This window comes from Mobula birostris, chromosome 2 (genome assembly GCF_030028105.1).
Source record: "Mobula birostris isolate sMobBir1 chromosome 2, sMobBir1.hap1, whole genome shotgun sequence".
Taxonomy (NCBI): domain Eukaryota; kingdom Metazoa; phylum Chordata; class Chondrichthyes; order Myliobatiformes; family Myliobatidae; genus Mobula; species Mobula birostris.
In genome coordinates this window covers 100,054,840-100,075,786 of record NC_092371.1, presented here as the reverse complement: position 1 = coordinate 100,075,786, position 20,947 = coordinate 100,054,840, and positions in this window count along the sequence as shown.

The following is a 20,947-nucleotide window of genomic DNA, read 5'->3' as shown; positions in this document are numbered from 1 at the left end:
CTGATCCCTTGAGGAGGGGGTGTGTTCCCTTGACTTACCCTAGCCCTCAGCAGACTACAAATCTCCTGGTTCATCCATGGCTTTTGATTTGGGCATGCATATTATGTTGTCATAGGCTCCTACTCACCCACACAGGTTTTAATGAAGTCAGTGACAGCTGTGACGTACTCATTCAGACTTGAAGATGAATCCCGAATATATTTCAGTCCACTGACTTATAGCAGTGTTGCCAGTGCTCCTGGGCCTCCCTTGTCCATACCTTCTTGGTCCTCACTACTGGTGCTGCTGTCTTCAGTCTGCCTATACTCCGGGAGTAGAAGTACAGCCAGGTGATCAGACTTTCCAAAGTGTGACCGTGGGACGATGTGGTAAGCGCTCTGGATGGGAGTATTACAGTGGTTCAGTGTGTTGTCTCCTTTGTGTTGTGGTAGTTAATGAGTTAATCCTATGCCACTCTGTTAACCTCCCTCACATAGGAGAAGTGCAATTATGGATATTATGCCTTCAAGAGATTCCCTTTTGGCATCTCATCCTTGATCTCTTTCAGATGAGGATGAACTATATTTTGGAGGGACAGGAAGGAGCAGTCTTCCACATGGATGGTATACTCATTTTCTCTCATGTCTGTAAATCCTCCTGGGAGGGGGGAGAAGATGGCGCGACGACAGCATGCGCGGCCACTTCGGTGATGAATATCTGTTATTTGTCAAGTAGGGGACCGTGCACAATCCTGATTTGATGGAGACAGACGTGAGAGCACAGCGGAACATCTGGAAAACTTCTGAAATGTCTGCTTTGCTGCCGCTGCTACTGTGTGGTAACCTGAATCTCTGGAGCTGAAGGCCCCGAAATCCTCCGCTTTGCGTGTTTCAGCGGCCGGCGCGAGGTTGAGGGCACTCGACAGAGGATGGCGCTCGGGATGCTGTATCGGAGAGGCTGGTCGGAAGCTCTGAGTTTTCGGACGGATGGACTCAAGGTCGGCTGAGGTCGGCTGCTTCCAAGGTATCAGCAAGTTGACGGTGCCTGGAGGTTAATACTAGGGAGTTTCTCCCTTTTGCTGCCTGCTATCGGGGACTCGGGAGTCAATCGACTCGGGACTTTGAGACTCTTTTTTACTGTGCCTATGGTCTGTTCTTTGTCAAATTATGGTATTGCTTTGCACTGCTGTAACTATATATTATAATTATGTGGTTCTGTCAGTGTTAGTCTTTGGTCTGTCCTGTTTTCTGTGATATCACTCCGGAGAAACATTGTATCATTTCTTAATGCATGTATGCATTTCTAAATGACAATAAAAGAGGACTGAGTGTTCTCATAAACTAACAATTCCCTTTAATCCTCTGTAATATTGATACATCTGACTTTAGCTTCTCCTTCTCCATTTTCAGAGTGAATTTGATCATATTATGATCACTCTCCCCTGAGGTTTCTTTTACCTTAAGCTCTCTAGTCAAGCCCAGTTCATGGCACAACAGTGTATCCAGAATTGCTGATCCTCTAGTGGGCTCAACCACAAGCTGTTCTAAAAAGCCATCCCATAGGCATTCTAGAAATTCCCTCTCTTGAGATCCAGCACCAGCCTGATTTTCCCAATCTACCTGCATCTCGAAATCTCCCATGTCTATTGAAACATTACCCTTTTGGCATGCATTTTGTACAAGCATTATTATCAATAAAGTTCAGTTGAAAATCCTGCATGCTGCTGGCATCCTTGTGGTCTTTGCACTGTTCAATATCAAACACAATACTTTGGTTCCACGTGTGATAGGTTGGTGATAATTATTTAGACTTTTTGAAGCTGGCCTGGTTAAAATCCCCCATAATAATTGGGAAGGATTCAAGGTGCACTGCTTCATGCCTGTTGATTACATCGCTCGGTTCGTCTAGACCCTGTTTGACACAGGCCTGAGGTGGGATGTATACCACCACCAATGTGAGGGTTGAAAACTCCCACGACAGATAAAATGAACAACACTTGATCGTGAGTTGTTCCAGGTTGGGTGAGCGGGACTGGGACGGAACCATCATATTTGTACACCACAAGAAGATAATTAATTTACTACCTTGGTGGTGAATGTGAAGCCAGCGTGCTGTATTGCTGCATTTGGAATAGCAGGGTATATCCAAGTCTCTGAGAAACACAGAGACCCTGATGGCCCTTTGATACAGCAATCTTCCTTGAGGTGTGCCAGTGTTGGTTGTCAGTGAGGAGGAGATGTTATTTCCAACCCGCACAGACTGTGGTCTCCTGGTGAGGAAGTCGAGGATCCAGTTGCAGAGGGAGGTACAGAGGCCCAGGTTTTGGAGCTTGTTGAGAGTATAATTGCTTTGAATGCTGAGCTGTAGAAAATAAGCAGTAGCCTGACACAGGTATTACTATTGTCCAGGTGATCCAATGCCAGGTGGCGAGCCAGTGAGGTTGCATCCACCATAGACCAATTGCAGTGGTAGGCAAATTCCGCAGACCCAGGTCCTTGCTTAGGCAGGACCTGACCAACCTCTCAAAGCACTTCATCACAGTCGATGTGAGTGCCACCGGGCGATAGTCATTGAGGCCGCTCACCCTGCTCCTCTTGAGCAGTGGTATGATTGTCACCTTTTGAAGCAAATGGAAAACTTCAGCTGCAGCAGTGAGAAATTGAAGATACCTGTGAACACTCCCACCGGCTGGTTGACATAGGTTTTAGAGCCCTACTGGGTATATCATCTGGGCATGAAGCCTTGTGAGGGTTCACCCTCTTTAAAGGTGTTTTGACGTCGGTCTGCGAGACAGAGATCACAGGGTCACCAGATATTGCAGGGATTTGCACAGGTGTAGTTTTATTCTCCCTTTCAACGTGTGCATAAAATAGGCTGAGATGATCTGGGAGGGAAGATTCACGGTTATTCATGATGCTAGGTTTCACTTCTAGAGTGAGAGGTCAGGTCAGAGTGCTCCATCATCCAGTGATCCCCATGGTCAATGAATGAGGTCCTTGGGCCCCATGAACAATTGCTGGTGATCTCCCAGGTGGGTGACTCCCTCCAGGTAGGGAGATCCCGGGGATGGAGTTCCGTGTGGGCTTGAGGTACGAGGACTGGTGATCCTTAGGCCAGCAAGTCCAAGTAATGGACATCGTGCATCTGCAAGGAAATCTGGAGTTTAGGGTCCTGTCATCTTCTTTCCATTACTTATTATATATATATTCATTCACAAGGCATGAGAAAATTATCTCCACTTTAAAAACACTAGACTAGGAGATTAATTTCCCTTTACAACAATGGCGACAGCTAAGGAAAATGTTGCAAAGATTGAATTGCTCAGTAAATACGAGAGAAAATGTGTCTTTTCACCGGCTAAAGACTGTGTTCAGTGGGAACATGACACTATCATACTCAAATGTATTTAGGAGACGGATTTTGGAAGAGCTTGATAGTGAACATTCTGATACAATGAGCTTCAAAGCCAGAAGGTTTATTTGCTTATTTAGATAAAGTTCCTGAAGGGCCTGTTGATATGTGTATTCTGCATCAAGCCTGTAGAGCGATATCACTGAAAAAGTACCTTCATTAGGATGGCACCAGGCAATAGGATGATGATGACGAGGTGTACATCACCCCTATTGCCTGGTGCCATCCTAATGAAGGTACTTTTTCAGTGATAAATCAGCCAGTTGAGTGGTGTCTCAACAACAACATTGCACTCAATGTCAGCAAGACCAAAGAACTGATTGCAGACTTCAGAAAGGGGAAGTTGTATGAACACACTCCAGTGCTCATGGAGAGGTCAGCAGTGGAAAGGCTGTGTAGTTTCACGTCCCTGGCTGTCAACATGTCTAAAGATCTATCCTGGGGCCAGTGAAGAAGGCAGGTCAGCAGTTATATTTCATTAGGAGTTTGAGGAGATTAGTTATGTCACAAAAAACTCTTGCAGATTTCTACAGATGTATCCTGGAAATAACTATGGCCGGTTGAATCATGGTATGGAAGTGCCAATGCTAAAGACTGTAAAAGCTGCAGAGTGTTGCAGTGGATAAGCAGCATCCAGAAGAGTTGGTCATTTGGCAGATCGGTTTACCGAGGTACAGTGAAAAACTTCATTTTGAACACCATCCGGACAGGGATGAACACAGAAGATGCTGATAAAAAGCCAATAACAAATACAGCGATCAGCACAGAACAAAGGAACAGAGCAAAGTGGAGTGATGTGAACTGAAGCCGGGCACAAAGGAATACTAAAGTGACAAAAGCTGAGGAGGCAGAATTAAAGATCGAGAACATGGCAGCACCACTTGGAAGGGGATGTCAAAGGGGTGACTGGTTCCGAAGTGTGAATTGAATTGATTTTACTTCTTACGTCCTTCACATACACGAGCAGTAAAGATCTTTACGTTACATCTCCATCGCAAAGTTGTTGTGAAATTGTTCTTAGAAGATAATATAGAGCATTACAGCCCGATACAGGCCCTTCAGCCCACAATGGTGTGACACCCTCTTAACCTAATCTAAGATCAAACTAACCCTCATAAACCTCCATTTCTTCTATCATCCACATGCCTATCTAAGAGTTTTGTAAATGTCTCTAATGTATCTGCCTCCAACACCACCCTCAGCAGAGCATTCCATATACCCATCACTCCCTGTGCAAAACCGAGCCAAGTGTAGTGGTGCAAACTGAAACAAGGCAAAAAGAAACGCTGCGTGACAATACCTGAGAAGGTAGAATTAAAGATCAAGAACAAGCCAGCACCACTTGGCATCCCCCCACTATACTTTCCTCCAATCACACCAAAATTACGTCCCCTCACAGTAGCCATTTCTGTCCCGGGAAAAAGTCTCTGGCTATCTACTTCATCTGTGCCTGTTATTGTCTTGTATACCTCTATCAAGCCCCCTCTCATCCTCCTCCAATACAAGGGAAATTAATAACAGAACGCAGAATAAACTGCAACAATTGTTGAGATATTAAAATATAAATGATACCCAATTTTTACAAGAAAAAACACAATTAGAACTAAAGGTGGTCCACCGTATTGTAATCACAAACAAGAGAAAATCTGCAGATATTGGAAATCCAAGCAACACGCACAAAATGCTGGAGGAACTCAGCAGGCCAGGCAGCATCTCTGGAAAAGAGTACAGTGGACGTTTTAGGCCGAAATCCTTCGAAGGGTGTTGGCTTGCCTGTGGATTTCCTGCAGCGTTCTGTGTGTGTCGTTCACTGTGGTGTAAAGTGATCAAAGTGGTGGCAGTGTTGCGATACTGAGGGAGTAATTAAGGTTGTGCCAGTGGCTCAAAGACCGAATGGTGGAAGGGAAGTAGCTGTTCTTGAGCCTGGTGGTGTACAGCCTCAGGCTTCTGTCGACGGCGACGACAAGATAATGTCAGGGTCCAGATGGTGGGGATCGTTGATGATGGATGCTGCCTTGAGAATTGCTAAGGAAGATTTGACATCCATCTTCTTATGTGCCTATTATATCATCAACTCCTATGCTAGGAAGAATTTACAGTGGTGGTAAACCCTACCGATTTGAATATCTTTGGGAAGTTGAAGGATGAAACTCATGCAGTCAGAGAGAATGAGCAAACTCCACACAGACTGTTCCTGAGGACAAGGCTGAATCCATAAGACCATAAGACATAGAAGCAGAATTAGGCCATTTGGCCCATTGAGTCTGCTCCGCCATTCAATCATGGCTGATTTGTTTTTTTTTCCCCCTTCTCAGCCCCACTTGCGGGCCCTCTCCCCGTAACCACTGATGCCACTTCCAATCAAGAACCTATCAAGCTCGTCAGAACCTAAATACACCCAATGACCTGGCCTCCACAGCTGCCTGTGGTAATAAATTCCACAAATTCACCACCCACTGGCTAAAGAAATTTCACTGCATCTGTTTTAAATGGATGTCCCTCTTGTCCTAGACTCCCCCACCATAGGAAACATCTTTTTCACATCTATTCTGTCTAGGCCTTTCAACTTTTGAAAGGTTTCAGTGAGATCCCCCTTCTTCCTTCTAAATTCCAGTGAGTACAGACCCAGAGCCATCAAACGTTCCTCATATGATAACCCTTTCATTCCTGGAATCATCCTTGTGAACCTCCTCTGGACCCTCTCCAATGCCAGCACATCTTTTCTTAGATGAGGAGACCAAAACTGTTCACAATATTCAAGGTGAGGCCTCACCATTGCTTTATAAAGCCTCAGCATCACATTCCTGCTCTTGTATATTGAAATGAATGCTAACATTGCATTTACCTTCCTCACCACTGACTCTACCTGCAAGTTAATCTTTAGAGCGTCCTGCACAAGGACTCCCAAGCCCCTTTGCCTCTCAGATTTTTGGATTTTCTCTCTGTTTAGAAAATAGTCTGCACATTTATTTCTTCTATCAAAGTGCCTAAGCATGTATTTTCCAACACTGTATTTCATTTGGCACTTTCTTGGCCCATTCTCCTAACCTGTCTAAGTCCTTCTGCATCCGACCTGTTTCCTCAACACTACCTGCCCCTTCATCAATCTTCGTATCATCTGCAAACTTGGCAATAAAGCTATCTATTCCATTATCTAAATCATTGATATACAGCATAAATAGAAGTGGTGCCAGCACCAACCCTTGCAGAACACCATCAGTCACTGGCAGCCAACCAGAAAAGGATCCTTTTATTCCCACTTGCTGCCTCCTACCAATCAGCCAATGCTCTAACCACATCAGTAACTTTCCTGTAATACCATGGGCTCTTAACTTGGTAAGCAGCCTCAGGTGTGGCACCTTGTCAAATGCCTTCTGAAAGTCCAAATATACAACATCCACTGCACCCCCTTTATCCATCCTACTTGTAATCTCCTCAAAGAATTCCAACAGGTTCATCAGGCAAGATTTTCCCTTAAGGAAACTATGCTGACTTTGTCCTATCTTGTCCTGTGTCACCACGTACTCCATCACCTTGTCCTTAACAATTGACTCCAACACCTTCTGAGTCACTGAGTTCAGGCTAACTGGTTTATACTTTCCTTTCTGCAGCCTTCTTCCTTTCTTAAAGAGTGGAGTGATATTTGCAATTTTCCAGTCCTCTGGCACCATGCCAGAGTCCATTGATTCTTGAAAGATCATTTCTAATGCCAGCACAATCTTTACCACTCCCTCTTTCAGAACCGTAGGCTGCAGTTCATCTGGCCCGGGTGACTTATGTACCCTTAGGTCTTTCAGCTTTTTGAGCACCATCACCCTTGTAATTGTAACTGTACGCACTTCTCTTCCTTCACACTCTTCAACACCTGGCACACTGCTAGTGTCTTCGAGGTCACTAAGGCTGTGAAGCAGTAGTTCAAACTGGCTGCATCATTGTGCTGCCAATTCCAACCCTGAAACAACTTGAAACAAACTAATGTCTACTTGACTTATTTTTTATATCCTTTTGGCATTTGACTAATCTCCCTATAAATCAGATCTATTTGACAAACACAACCTAGGTTGAACCTGACTGCTAAAGTGAAAGGCACTTTACCAACCGTCTCTGGTGGTTTGAAGGCAAATCCAATGCAGATTTCAACATGCAAATTCCCATTATTAGTAAATGAATTTACACTCAGTGGCCACTTTATTAGTACACCTACAACTTGCTCGTAAACACACATATCTAATCAGTCAATCCTGTGCCAGGAACTCACTGAATAAAAGCATGCAGACATGGTCAAGAGGTTCAGTTGATATTCAGACAAAACATCAGAATGGGGAAGAAATATGATCTAAGTGACTTTGACCATGGAATGATTGCTGGTGCCAGACAGGGTGGTTTGAGTATCTCAGAAACTGCTAATCTCCTGGGATTTTCACACAGAACAGTCTCTAAAGTTTACAGAGAATGGTGCAAAAAAGAACAAACAAACAAAAACATCCAGTGACCAACAATTCTGTGGGCGAAAATACTTTGCTCATGAGAGAGGTCACAGGAGAATGGCCAGACTGGTTCAAGCTGACAGGAAGGCAACAGTAACTCAGATAACTTGAATCCTAGGGGGACCAATATCCTGGCAGGGAGATTAGCGAGGGCTACTGAGATGACTTTAAACTAGAATGGTTGGGGGGTGGGAATCAAATTAAAGAGACTAAGAGAGAGGAGGTTAGTTCACAACAGGGGGATGGGAACCAGTGCAGAGAGACAGAGGGGTATAAAATGAGGGTAGAAGCAAAAAGTAGTAAGGTGAAAAGTAAAAGTGGCAGGCCGGCAAATCCAGAGCAAAAATCAAAAAGGACCACTTTTCAACATAATTGTATAAGGGCTAAGAGAGTTGTAAAAGCGAGCCTGAAGGCTTTGTGTGTCAATGCAAGGAGCATTAGTAACAAGGTGGATGAATTAAAAGTGCAGATTATTATTAATGAATATGATATAGTTGGGATCACAGAGACATGGCTCCAGGATGACCAAGGATGGGAGCTCAACATTCAGGGATATTCAATATTCAGGAAGGATAGACATGAAAGAAAAGGAGGTGGGGTAGCATTGCTGGTTAGAGAAGAGATTAATGCAATAGAAAGGAAGGACATTAGCCGGGAGGATATGGAATCGATATGGGTAGAGCTGCATAACACTACGGGGCAGAAAACACTGGTGGGAGTTGTGTACAGGCCACCTAACAGTAGTAGTGAGGTTGGGGATGGCATTAAACAGGAAATTAGAAATGCGTGCAATAAAGGACCAGCAGTTATAATAGAAACATAGAAACATAGAAAATAGGTGCAGTGGGCCATTCGGCCCTTCGAGCCTGCACCGCCATTTATTATGATCATGACTGATCATCCAACTCAGAACCCTGCACCAGCCTACCCTCCATACCCCCTAATCCCCTTAGCCACAAGGGCCATATCTAACTCCCTCTTAAATATAGCCAATGAACTGGCCTCAACTGGCAGAGAATTCCACAGATTCACCACTCTCTGTGTGAAGAAGTTTTTCCTAATCTCGGTCCTAAAAGGCTTCCCCCTTATCCTCAAACTGTGACCCCTCGTTCTGGACTTCCCCAACATTGGGAACAATCTTACTGCATCTAGCCTGTCCAATCCCTTTAGGATTTTATACGTTTCAATGGGTGACTTCAATCTACATATAGATTGGGTTAACCAAATTGGTAAGGGTGTTGAGGAAGAAGATTTCTTGGAATGTATGCGGGATGGTTTTTTGAACGAACATGTCGAGGAACCAACTAGAGAGCAGGCTATTCTAGACTGGGTATTGAGCAATGAGGAAGGGTTAATTAGCAATTTTGTCGTGAGAGGCCCCTTGGGTAAGAGTGACCATAATATGGTGGAATTCTTCATTAAGATGGAGAGTGACATAGATAATTCAGAAACAAAGGTTCTGAACTTAAAGAAGGGTAACTTTGAAGGTATGAGACGTGAATTAGCTAAGATAGACTGGTAAATGACACTTAAAGGGTTGACGGTGGATATGCAATGGCAAGCATTTAAAGATCGCATGGATGAACTATAACAATTGTTCATCCCAGTTTGGCAAAAGAATAAATCAAGAAAGGTAGTGCACCTGTGGCTGACAAGGGAAATTAGGGATAGTATCAATTCCAAAGAAGAAGCATACAAATTAGCCAGAAAAAGTGGCTCACCTGAGGACTGGGAGAAATTCAGAGTTCAGCAGAGGAAGACAAAGGGCTTAATTAGGAAGGGGAAAAAAAGATTATGAGAGAAAACTGGCAGGGAACATAAAAACTGACTGTAAAAGCTTTTATAGATATGTGAAAAGAAAAAGATTGGTTAAGACAAATGTAGGTCCCCTACAGACAGAAACAGGTGAATTGATATGGGGAGCAAGGACATGGCAGACCAATTGAATAATTACTTTGGTTCTGTCTTCACTAAGGAGGACATAAATAATCTTCCAGAAATAGTAGGGGACAGAGGGTCCAGTGAGATGGAGGAACTGAGTGAAATACATGTTAGTAGGGAAGTGGTGTTAGGTAGATTGAAGGGATTGAAGGCAGATAAATCCCCAGGACCAGATGGTCTGCATCCCAAGGAAGTAGCCCAAGAAATAGTGGATGCATTAGTGATAATTTTTCAAAACTCTTTAGGTTCTGGACTAGTTCCTGAGGATTGGAGGGTGGCTAATGTAACCCCACTTTTTAAAAAAGGAGGGAGAGAGAAACCGGGGAATTATAGACTGGTTAGCCTAACATGGGTGGTGGGGAAACTGCTGGAGTCAGTTATCAAAGATGTGGTAACAGCACATTTGGAAAGCGGTGAAATCATCGGAAAAAGTCAGCATGGATTTGTGAAAGGAAAATCATGTCTGACGAATCTCATAGAATTTTTTGAGGATGTAACTAGTAGAGTGGATAGGGGAGAACCAGTGGATGTGGTATATTTGGATTTTCAAAAGGCTTTTGACAAGGTCGCACACAGGAGATTAGTGTGCAAACTTAAAGCACACAGTATTGGGGGTAAGGTATTGATGTGGATAGAGAATTAGTTGGCAGACAGGAAGCAAAGAGTGGGAGTAAACGGGACCTTTTCAGAATGGCAGGCAGTGACTAGTGGGGTACCGCAAGGCTCAGTGCTGGGACCCCAGTTGTTTACAATATATATTAATGACTTGGATGAGGGAATTAAGTGCAGCATCTCCAAGTTTGCGGATGACACGAAGCTGGGTGGCAGTGTTAGCTGTGAGGAGGATGCTAAGAGGATGCTGGGCGACTTGGATAGGTTAGGTGAGTGGGCAAATTCATGGCAGATGCAATTTAATGTAGATAAATGTGAGGTAATCCACTTTGGTGGCAAAAACAGGAAAACAGATTATTATCTGAATGGTGGTCGATTAGGAAAAAGGGAGGTGCAACGAGATCTGGGTGTCATTATACACCAGTCATTGAAAGTGGGCATGCAGGTACAGCAGGCGGTGAAAAAGGCGAATGGTATGCTGGCATTTATAGCAAGAGGATTTGAGTACAGGAGCAGGGAGGTATTACTGCAGTTGTACAAGGCCTTGGTGAGACCACACCTGGAGTATTGTGTGCAGTTTTGGTCCCCTAATCTGAGGAAAGACATCCTTGCCATAGAGGGAGTACAAAGAAGGTTCACCAGATTGATTCCTGGGATGGCAGGACTTTCATATGATGAAAGACTGGATGAACTGGGCTTATACTCATTGGAATTTAGAAGATTGTGGGGGGATCTTATTGAAACGTATAAAATCCTAAAGGGATTGGACAGGCTAGATGCAGGAAGATTGTTCCCGATGTTGGGGAAGTCCAGAACGAGGGGTCACAGTTTGAGGATAAAGGGGAAGCCTTTTAGGACCGAGATTAGGAAAAACTTCTTCACGCAGAAAGTGGTGAATCTGTGGAATTCTCTGCCACAGGAAACAGTTGAGGCCAGTTCATTGGCTATATTTAAGAGGGAGTTAGATATGGCCCTTGTGGCTACGAGGATCAGGGGGTATGGAGGGATGGCTGGGGCGGGGTTCTGAGTTGGATGATCGGCCATGATCATACTGAATGGCGGTGCAGGCTCAAAGGGCCGAATGGCCTACTCCTGCACCTGTTTTCTATGTTTCTATAACCACGTGGTACAACAGTGGTGTGCAGAACAGCATCTCTGAATGCTCAACACGTCGAAGTGGAAGGGCTGCAGCAGCAGAAGACCATGAACATACTGGCGGTACCTAATAAAGTGGCCACTGCGTGTAATTACATTGACCGATGTACTAAACACACCTAGCTTGAACAGATCGACTGTGAAAACAGAACTGAAACATGCATATTACCCATTGGCTTTACGTATAAATCACAATCATTAAAAAAAACAGGTTGCTTTTAATGCGGTGATCTGCAAACAAATGCTGAACTAATGGTGAATTTGAAGCGTGTCCTTCAAACTTTTGTACCGTAAAGAAATTGTTAGCATTATTAAAACATTAGCCACAACTTAGATGTACTGTATAACCCTCTCTCACAATCTATTCTCACACTTCAATTAACCTTAACGTTATTTTAAGATTGAAATTTGGAAACTCATCTCCGGTTTCCAGCCCACTGTAATTCATTGAAATTCATTGGAATAAAAAAGTGTTGCTTAAACCAAACGTCTGTTTAATAGAGAAGCTCCTCGTGTTACAAATGGCCTGACTTAAAGATATCTGACTTTACACTAATTCTTCCAGATAAATTAAAGCATTTTCAGGCTAGTGGTAATAATAAAATGTTTTATGCTCTTCATTAATGGGTGGATACAGTGTAGATCCCATTAGATTAATTAGTGTTAGGGCAATTATTCAATTACAGCAGGTGTATACAGAGCAATATGATATTAGTAGTAATAGAAAACAGATATTTCTGACTTATAGAGAAACCACTTTGCAGAGAGCTCTCAGGAACAGAACCCCAATGTAACCCGGAAACTGCTTGTACCAGATGAAGGGTCTCAACCTAAAACGTCCACTGTCCATTTCCTTCCACAAGTCCTGCCTGACCCTCTGAGTTCCTCCAGCAGTTTGTTTTTTAAATTGCTTGTACTGCCTATTTGCCACCACACACGAGACAGATTTCTTCCCTGACATTCCCTCCATTTTAGACTATCCTTTGCTCACCTTCCTCGCTGTGCTGAACTCAGTACCTCTTCACAAAATCAGGGGGAGAGAGGACAATTAAACTAAAAAGCATTCTGTTACCGCATCTCTCCCCACCACCACTCACGATTCCCACTGCCTTCCCACATATCCGGCCAATATGCAGCCTGACTCAGGTAATAATACAGGGAGGTGTCTGCCCTCAAGATGCAGGGCAAGATGACCCCATTGACTTGGGGTGATGTTGTCAATGGCAGCAGTATTACAGAGTTTAGAAGAATGAAGGGTGATTTTAACAAAACATATAAGGCTTGGGAGGGTAGATATTAAGATGCTAAAATGAGGGGGGAATCTCATTGAAACCTATAGAATATTGAAAGCCTTGTTAGAGTGGACATGGAGAAGATATTTCCTATACGGAAGGAGTCTAGGACCAGAGGGCACAGCCTCAGAGTAGAAAGATGTCCCTTTAGAACAGATATGAGGAACAATTTCCTTAGCCAGAGGGTGGTGAATCTGTGAAATTCATTGCTACAGATAGCTGTGGAGGCCAGGTCATTGGGTATATTTAAAGCAGGGGTTGGTAGGTTCTTGAGTAGTAAAAGCATCAAAGGTTATGGGGAGAAGGCAGGAGAATGGTGTTGAGAGGGGTAATCACTTATTATAGAATCGCAGAGCAGACTCAACAGGCAAACCAAATGCTGGAGGAACTCAGCAGGACAGGTATCATTTATGGAGGGAAAGGGACAGTCGTGGAGACTAGATCGCCGGAGCGTTTTAAACAGGGAGTAGGTATGCTTTTGACAGATTGGAGAAATGTGGGCAATGGGTACCTGGCCCAAAGAGATGAGACCTACAGCAGATCAGCCATTGAATGACAGGGCAGGCTTGAGGGGCCAGGTGGCCTACTCCTGCTTCTATTTACATAAAACACAGAGGAGTACAGCACAGGGCAGCCTCTTCTGTCCACAGTGAAGTGCCAACTCGTTAAACCAGAGACTCCTAATTAATCTAATTCCTCTTCCCTCGCTTCCTATCATATTCTTTTGTCTATCTAAGGCTTTCTTAAATGTACTGACACTCTCTGCCTCTACCACCACATCAGGCCCCATCACTCTCTGTGTAAAGAACGTGCTCTGAACATTGCCTTCGTATTTTCCCCATCTTAGATTAAATACATAAATACATTTCAATCCTGAAAGATACTGCTGTCTTTCTATGCCTTACATCACTTCACAAACTTTCCTCAGCCTCCACTACTTGAGGGAAAATGGCCCCAGCTCGTCCAAACTCTCTGTCCTTACGTTCTGACGATTGTAAAGAGGAAAGTAGAGGAGACTAGGCCCTCTCCAGCTCCGACATTCTACCCCATCAGAAATCTGGGGATTTCCACGGTTTTATAATGGTTGGCCTTTTAAAATTCTGACATGGCGTAATGTGCTGACCGCTTCCCAATTTCTCTCAGTGTGGCATCATATTGCTGATGTATGTCCCCTCACTTATGGCATTGGTATCGGTTTATTACTGTCACATATATCAAGATACAATGAAAAGCTTGCCTTGCATTCTGCTCATACTGATTAGCTCGTTACAGAGTGCATTGAGCTGGAATAAGCTGAATCTATAACAATGCAGAATAAACTACCGAGAGAGTGAAGTGCAAGATTGTAACGAGGTTGATTGTGAGACCGACCGTCCAGCTTATTGTACAAGAGGTCCACTCTAGATTCTGATACCAGTGGGATAGAAGCTGTCCTTGAGCCTGGTGGTCTGTGCTTTCAGGCTGTTGTACCTTCTGCCCAGTGGGAGAGGGGAGAAGAGTAGGGTTTTAGTTATGCTGGCTGCTTTACTGAGTTAGCGAGAGTCCACGGAGAGGAGGCTGGTTTCCGTGACGTGCCGAACTGTGCCCATAAGTTTCTCGTGGTCACGGGCAGAACAGTCGCCATGCCAAGCTGTTATGTATCTGCACAGAATGCTTTCTGTGGTGCATCAATAAAAATCGGTAAGAACAAAACCAGGATACTGCAGCAAATGGCTATCCCTCCTCCTTACTCTGCATCTCACCCTTACATCCTTGGCCTGACTGCTCTCCCTGAGAGAATATTGCTCCATCATTGATTTTATCCTCTTACACTTCTGTTTATTTTCCCAATATGACATAGACCGCTCACATTGAACCCCATAAGCAAACAAAGTGATCAAAACAAATCCAACAGCACTTTTCATGTGTTCTGCAGGTGCAAACCTTGTTCAGAATGTTAATAATTTGTCCTGGTGGATTCAGTGTTAGGAGGAGTGCAGCAGTGATAAAGTACCTCCTGTCTGGAAAGTCATTTGCCTGCCCGAGTGTATCACTTCTGGAGCACGAATGAAGAAGAGTTGATTGACCATATTGCAGACCCTGAAGTGAGATGGGACACCTTGCTAAAGGCCAGTGACGTGGACACGTGATGAAGGACAGCCGTGGATGTTGGATTGTCTCAGGTCATTGGGTCAGATGTCCATGTGAACAGGAGGTACGAGGGCTGGAGCTTGGGGTTCAAGGGTCAATACCAAAGATCGATCAGAAGCCAGAAGTCAAAGACCGATAGCTAAAGCATGGAGATTGGAGACTTAAGACTGGAGGCCCAAAGGCCTGTCCTGGGATTGAAGGACTATCTGTGCGTGTGAGTTGGTGGGAGGGAGGAAAGGGGCTTGTTTTGCTGCTGTTGTTTTGTGGCTTGTTGTGTTTTGTTTTATTCTGTTCCGTATTGTTCCACAGAGTTCTGTGGGCATGCTATGCTGGCAGCAGAACGTGTGGCAACACATACTGGCACTTTATGTCAGTCATAAGTGACTGCGAAGAGGAACCAAAGCGAGGTGGATTATCACTAACGTATGTCGTGAAATTTGTTGTTTTGCAGTAGACGTACAATGCAATACATAAAAGAAAACTATAAGTTACAATAAGAAATATAAAAAATAAATAAGTAGAGCTAAAAGAGAGCAAAATGACACTGAAGGGTTCATAGACGTTCAGAAACGTTATGGTGGACAGGAGGAAGCTGTTCTTAAGATGTTGAGTGTGATCCTGTTCCTCCTCTCTGATGGCATGATCTGGATGGTGAAGGTGGGACAGAGATGGGTTGAGACATCTTTTCCCACAAAAGGTTATTATCTAGGGTAGCAACTGGTAAAAGTAATTTGATAATAGCTTTCTGAAGAGAAATGGGATAAATATTAAGATGGAAGATGTAAATGCATAATAGAATTTATGTCATTATTCACATATACCTCGAAGTTTACTTATTTATATAATTCTTTATTCTTATATGTTGAATATTGTTTTTTCTTGCATGTCAAGCAGCCAACATACCACAGAAAAATCCTAAGACATTTAAATGTATATAATGAATAAAGCTGATTCTTAATTTATAGAGTGATAAGAAAAGAGACAAGATCTTGATTAAGGAATGCTACCAAAGTGTCAGACCAGGGACAAAAGACACAACGACTTCCCCCAGCACTGCCTCACCCTCTGTATAGACACACAACTACAATCAATAACATGTTTTTTCAAAACTGGTGATTGTTTTGGAGTAGTTCTGCTGTTTCATCAAATTGTACTTCCAACATGAACTGAGTCTTTAAGCGTAATTGAAGGGATTCATCTTTTAAACCTGCAAAAGAGTTCATTCTCTGAATAAAGATTGGGACTTTCAAATCATTGGAAGAACAGTTGAAATCTGTAATCAGCCACGCTTTAAAAGCTCCCCAGAGGTTTCGACTGGATAAATATTTGCAAAGATATATGCTTTCATATAAGCTGTGATGATGTTGATGACTGAATTTACCATGAGCAGGTGACGGTGCGAGTGAGTGTGAGATTGTTATCGTCAATCACTCTGTTGCTAGATCAGTTCATTCTATTGATCAAACTGTAGGTAATCGCAGGACTTTCTTCCTCTGCTAAGCATAGAAAATAAGATCTGGTCCAATAAAAACACAATTCTTAACTCAAGTGCAAATCGCTTTGTGCAGAGCATAGAACACAAGGAAAGCGCAGGAAAACTGAAGGTTGAAGTTATCAAAAGCAAATTGCACTCAGTGCCACTTTATCAGGTACATCTATAAATATCTAATTAGCTAATCTTGCGGCAGCAATTCAATGCATTAAAGCATGTAGACATGGCCAGGAGGTTCAGCTGATCAGAATGGGGGAAAAGTGTGATCTAAGTGACCTTTGTTGTTGCCAAATGGAGTGGTTTGATCTCCTGGGCTTTTCACACACAACAGTCTCTAGAGCCGAGGGTCAAAGGAGGTTCACAAATATGATTCCAGGATTGAATGGCTTGTCACAAGAAGAGCATTTTATTGCTCTGGGCCTGTATTCACTAGAATTCAGAAGAATGAGGTGTGACCTAATTGAAACCTATTGAATGTTGAAACGCCTCAATAGAGTGGATGTGGAGAGGATATTTCCTTTCTTGTGATAGTCTAGGACCAGAGGGCACAACCTCAGAATGGGGGGGGGGCATCTTTTTAGAATGGAGGTGAGGAGGAATTTCTTTATTCAGTGAGTGGTGAACCTGGGAATTCCTTGCCACAGATGGCTGTGGAGGCTGTCTTTGTGCATACTTAAGGCAGATCCTTGGTGGGAGAGGGCATGAAGGGAGACAGGGGCTGAAATGGAAAATGGATCAGCCATGATGAAATGGAGGAGCATACTTGTTGGGCCAAATGGCCTAATTCTGCTACTATAACCTATGGGTTATTTTTAGTGTTTTAGAAGCAAATAGTTGCAGACTTCCCTTAAAATAATTAGAGTTGTAGAGCAGTACAGCATAGAAATAGCCCCTTCAGCCCATCTAGTCAGTGCTGAACTGTCATTCTGCCTGCTCCTATTGACCCGCTCCTGGACCACAGCCCATCGTACTCCTCCCATGCACGTACTTATTCAAACTTCTCAAGTAGTTACTTAAACTTCTCTTCAATTACTATGTAGAACTACCCAATTTCAGTCAAATCTGTGCAAAAAGGTACAATAACGATGCAGAACCAGGCGATGCATGGTGATAGAACTGAGAGTTACAGTGGTGCGATATTGGACTACCAGTCCGGAGATTTGGATAAATAATCCGGAAACTCGAGTTCAAATCCCACCTGAACAGGTGAGGAATTGAATTCAATTAAACAAACTGAATTTAACACAGCACAGGAAGGGGCCCTCCTGCCCTTAAAGTTTGCACTGACCATAATGCTAAACTAATCCTATCTGCCCGCACACATCTTTCTTTCCCTGCTTACTCATGTGTCTGCCTAACTCCTTCTGCTTCCACCACCACCCCAGCAGTGCGTCTAAAAATCCAGCCGCACTAGTCTCCTTTTAACCTTTCTCCCTCTCACCCTTAAACCTGCATCCTCTAGGGCTTGATCCTCTCATCTTGGGCAAAGGACTCCATCTATGCCTCTCATAATCTTACATACCTCTGTGAGGCCACTGCTCAACCTCCAGTGCTCCAGGGAAAATAATCCAAGTTTGTCCAACCTCTCCTCATAGTGAATGAGCTCCAATCCATGCGTAGGGAGAAACGAGGCTTGTTTTGCTGTTGTTGCTTTGTCACCTGGTATGTTCTGTTTTGTGTTGTTCTGCTGAACATTGTGGGCATGCTGCGTTGGCACCGGAATGTGTGGCGACACTTGTAGGCTTCCCTCAGCACATCCTTTGAAGTGTTGGTTGTTAACTCAAAAGATGCATTTCACTGCACGTTTCGAGGTACTGTCATCATCATCATCATCAGGTGCCGTGCCCAGATTGAGCTTTGACTGCCATGGCCCACACACTCCTGTTTCTGGTCAAGTGGATCAATTCATTGGTATTCTTTCCAGTTCTCTGGCTGCTGTCTCCATCATCATTTGTCTTTGTCTTCCTCTTGCTTTCTTCCCTTCAATCTTTCCCATAATTACCGTGCATTCTAACTCCTCTTTCCTAATCACATGTCCAATGAAGTTACGTTGCCTTTTCATGATCTCATACATTATTTCTCTTTTTGTGCTTGCTCTGTTCATGACATCCTCGTTAGATATTCGTTTTGTCCATGATATTCTTTGCATCCTCCTCACTGCACATGTGCTAAATAAATCTGAATCTGAGTCCAGGTGTACTTTCACTGGAGCCTCCACCTCCTTCCTGTTAATTATTTTGAATTTTACTTAGTGATACAACACAAAGAGTCCCTTCAGCCCAAAGAGCCCATGCCGGCCCATGTGACCAGTCAGCCTACTGAACTGTACACCTTTGTAATGTGGGTGAACCGAAGCACCTGGAGGACACCACATAGACACGGGGAGAACGTATGAACTCCTTACAGTCAGAGTGTAATTGAACCCCTGTCACTGTAACTGGAATAGCATTATACTAACCGCTACCCTCCGATGCCGCCCAATTGCAGGCTGGGGAGAGCATTAAGACTTCCTATTTTAGCAAGCTCACTGGGTATCGGATCTGGAGCAACCACCAATCTGCTGGAGGAACTCGATAGGTCGAGCAGCATCTGCGGAGGGGGAAGCTCCCAACATTTCAGTTTGACATCCTGCATCAAGACCGTAGACTCACCACGTTACTCATCTAGTTCTGGACAAGATGAAGCTGGAGATTATTTGTAAACATCAAACCCCAGTGCAGTGTCAGCAGAGTTCAGAGTGATGGAGAACATGGAGATGTTTTTTGAGCTAGAAGAAGAGAAAGTATCTATAAGACTCCCTTGGAGGTGTCGATTCAGAGGCTTTCATAAGAATGAATGAATGAAGACAAAACCACCGAAGAGCAGGAAGACAGTGGTGGAGAGGGAGTACAGTTCAAGAAAAGAGTCATCGAGGTTCCTAATGGTGGGATCTGATAGCTAAGGTGTCACTGTTGATGAGAGGGGTGAAGAAGAATATGCAAGAAGGACTTGGTATTGAAAGAGTGGGAGAAATGATTGGAAATAATCTTGAAGACGTGGAAGACATGAAGCATGAATGGATATGGAAGAACATAGCACATAGGCCAGTACAGCACAGGAACAGACCCTACGGCTCACAATGTTGTGCCAAACCAGTTAAAGATTGAATAAGATTGATGGCTATCCTGAAGTAAATACTTTAGCCAGTGAGATCCAAGATTCAAGAATCAAGATTGTTTAATATCATTTCCAGTACATAAGTGTAAAGCACAATGAATTAATTGTTACTCTGTGTCCAATGCAATACAAAAAACCTAATAAGATAAAGAACATTATAATAAAAAAACCACAATAAATATAAATACAAAAGTTAACTTATATTCACAGATGAATTGTAATCCCATCAAGTGATGCTGTCACAGGAGTGTTTCTACATAAGGTGACTCTGGCAGGAAATGATAAAGCAGTGATGCTAGGGTGCTGTGGAAAGGTGGATTAGTGGCGAAAAACCAGTGATAGAAACCTGGACGAGTGTGTTACTCCTGTCAAAGCAAGACTCTGAAAATGCAGAAATTATTCCGAGTCGTCACCTCAATAGAATCTATTTAAACTTTCACAAACAAGAGAAATGAATCCAAGCAACACACACAAAATGCCGGCTGAACTCAGCAGGCCAGGCAGCATCCCATGGAAAGGAGTCAACAGTTGATATTTCGGACCGAGACCCTTCATCAAAGCTGGAGAAGAAAGATGAGAAGTCAGAGTAAGAAGGTGGGGGGAGGGGAGGAAGAAATACAAGGTTGTAGGTGATAGGTGAAACCGGGAGGGGGAATAAAGAGCTGGGAAGTCAATAGGTGAAAGAGATAAAGGACTGGAGAAGGAGAGGACAGAAGGGCATGGAAGAAAGAGAAGGGGGAGGAGCACCTGAGGGAGGTGGTGGACAGGTAAGGTGATAAGGTAAATGAGTGGGGCTGGGGGAAGGGCATTCCTGTAAATTCGAGAAATCAATGTTCATGCCATCTAGATCAGTGGTCCCCAACCACCGGGCCGCAAAGCATGTGCTACCGGGCTGCGAGGAAACAATATGATTTGGCGATATGAAACAATATGAGTCAGCTGCACCTTTCCTCATTCCCTGTCACGCACTGTTTAACTTGAACATAGGGTTGCCAACTATCCTGTATTAGCTGGGACATCCCGTTATATTTGGGCTAAATTGATTTGTCCCATACGGGACTGCCCTTGTCCCGTATTTCCCCTGCTAAGGTAGAGCGTTCCTATGAAACCGTTCGTAAGCTGAAATGGCATAAAGCGCAGAAGCAATTACCATTAATTTATATGGGAAAAATTTTTGAGCGTTCCCAGACCCAAAAAATAACCTACCAAATCATACCAATAACACATAAAACCTAAAATAACACTAACATGTAGTAAAAGCAGGAATGATATGATAAATACAAAGCCTATAT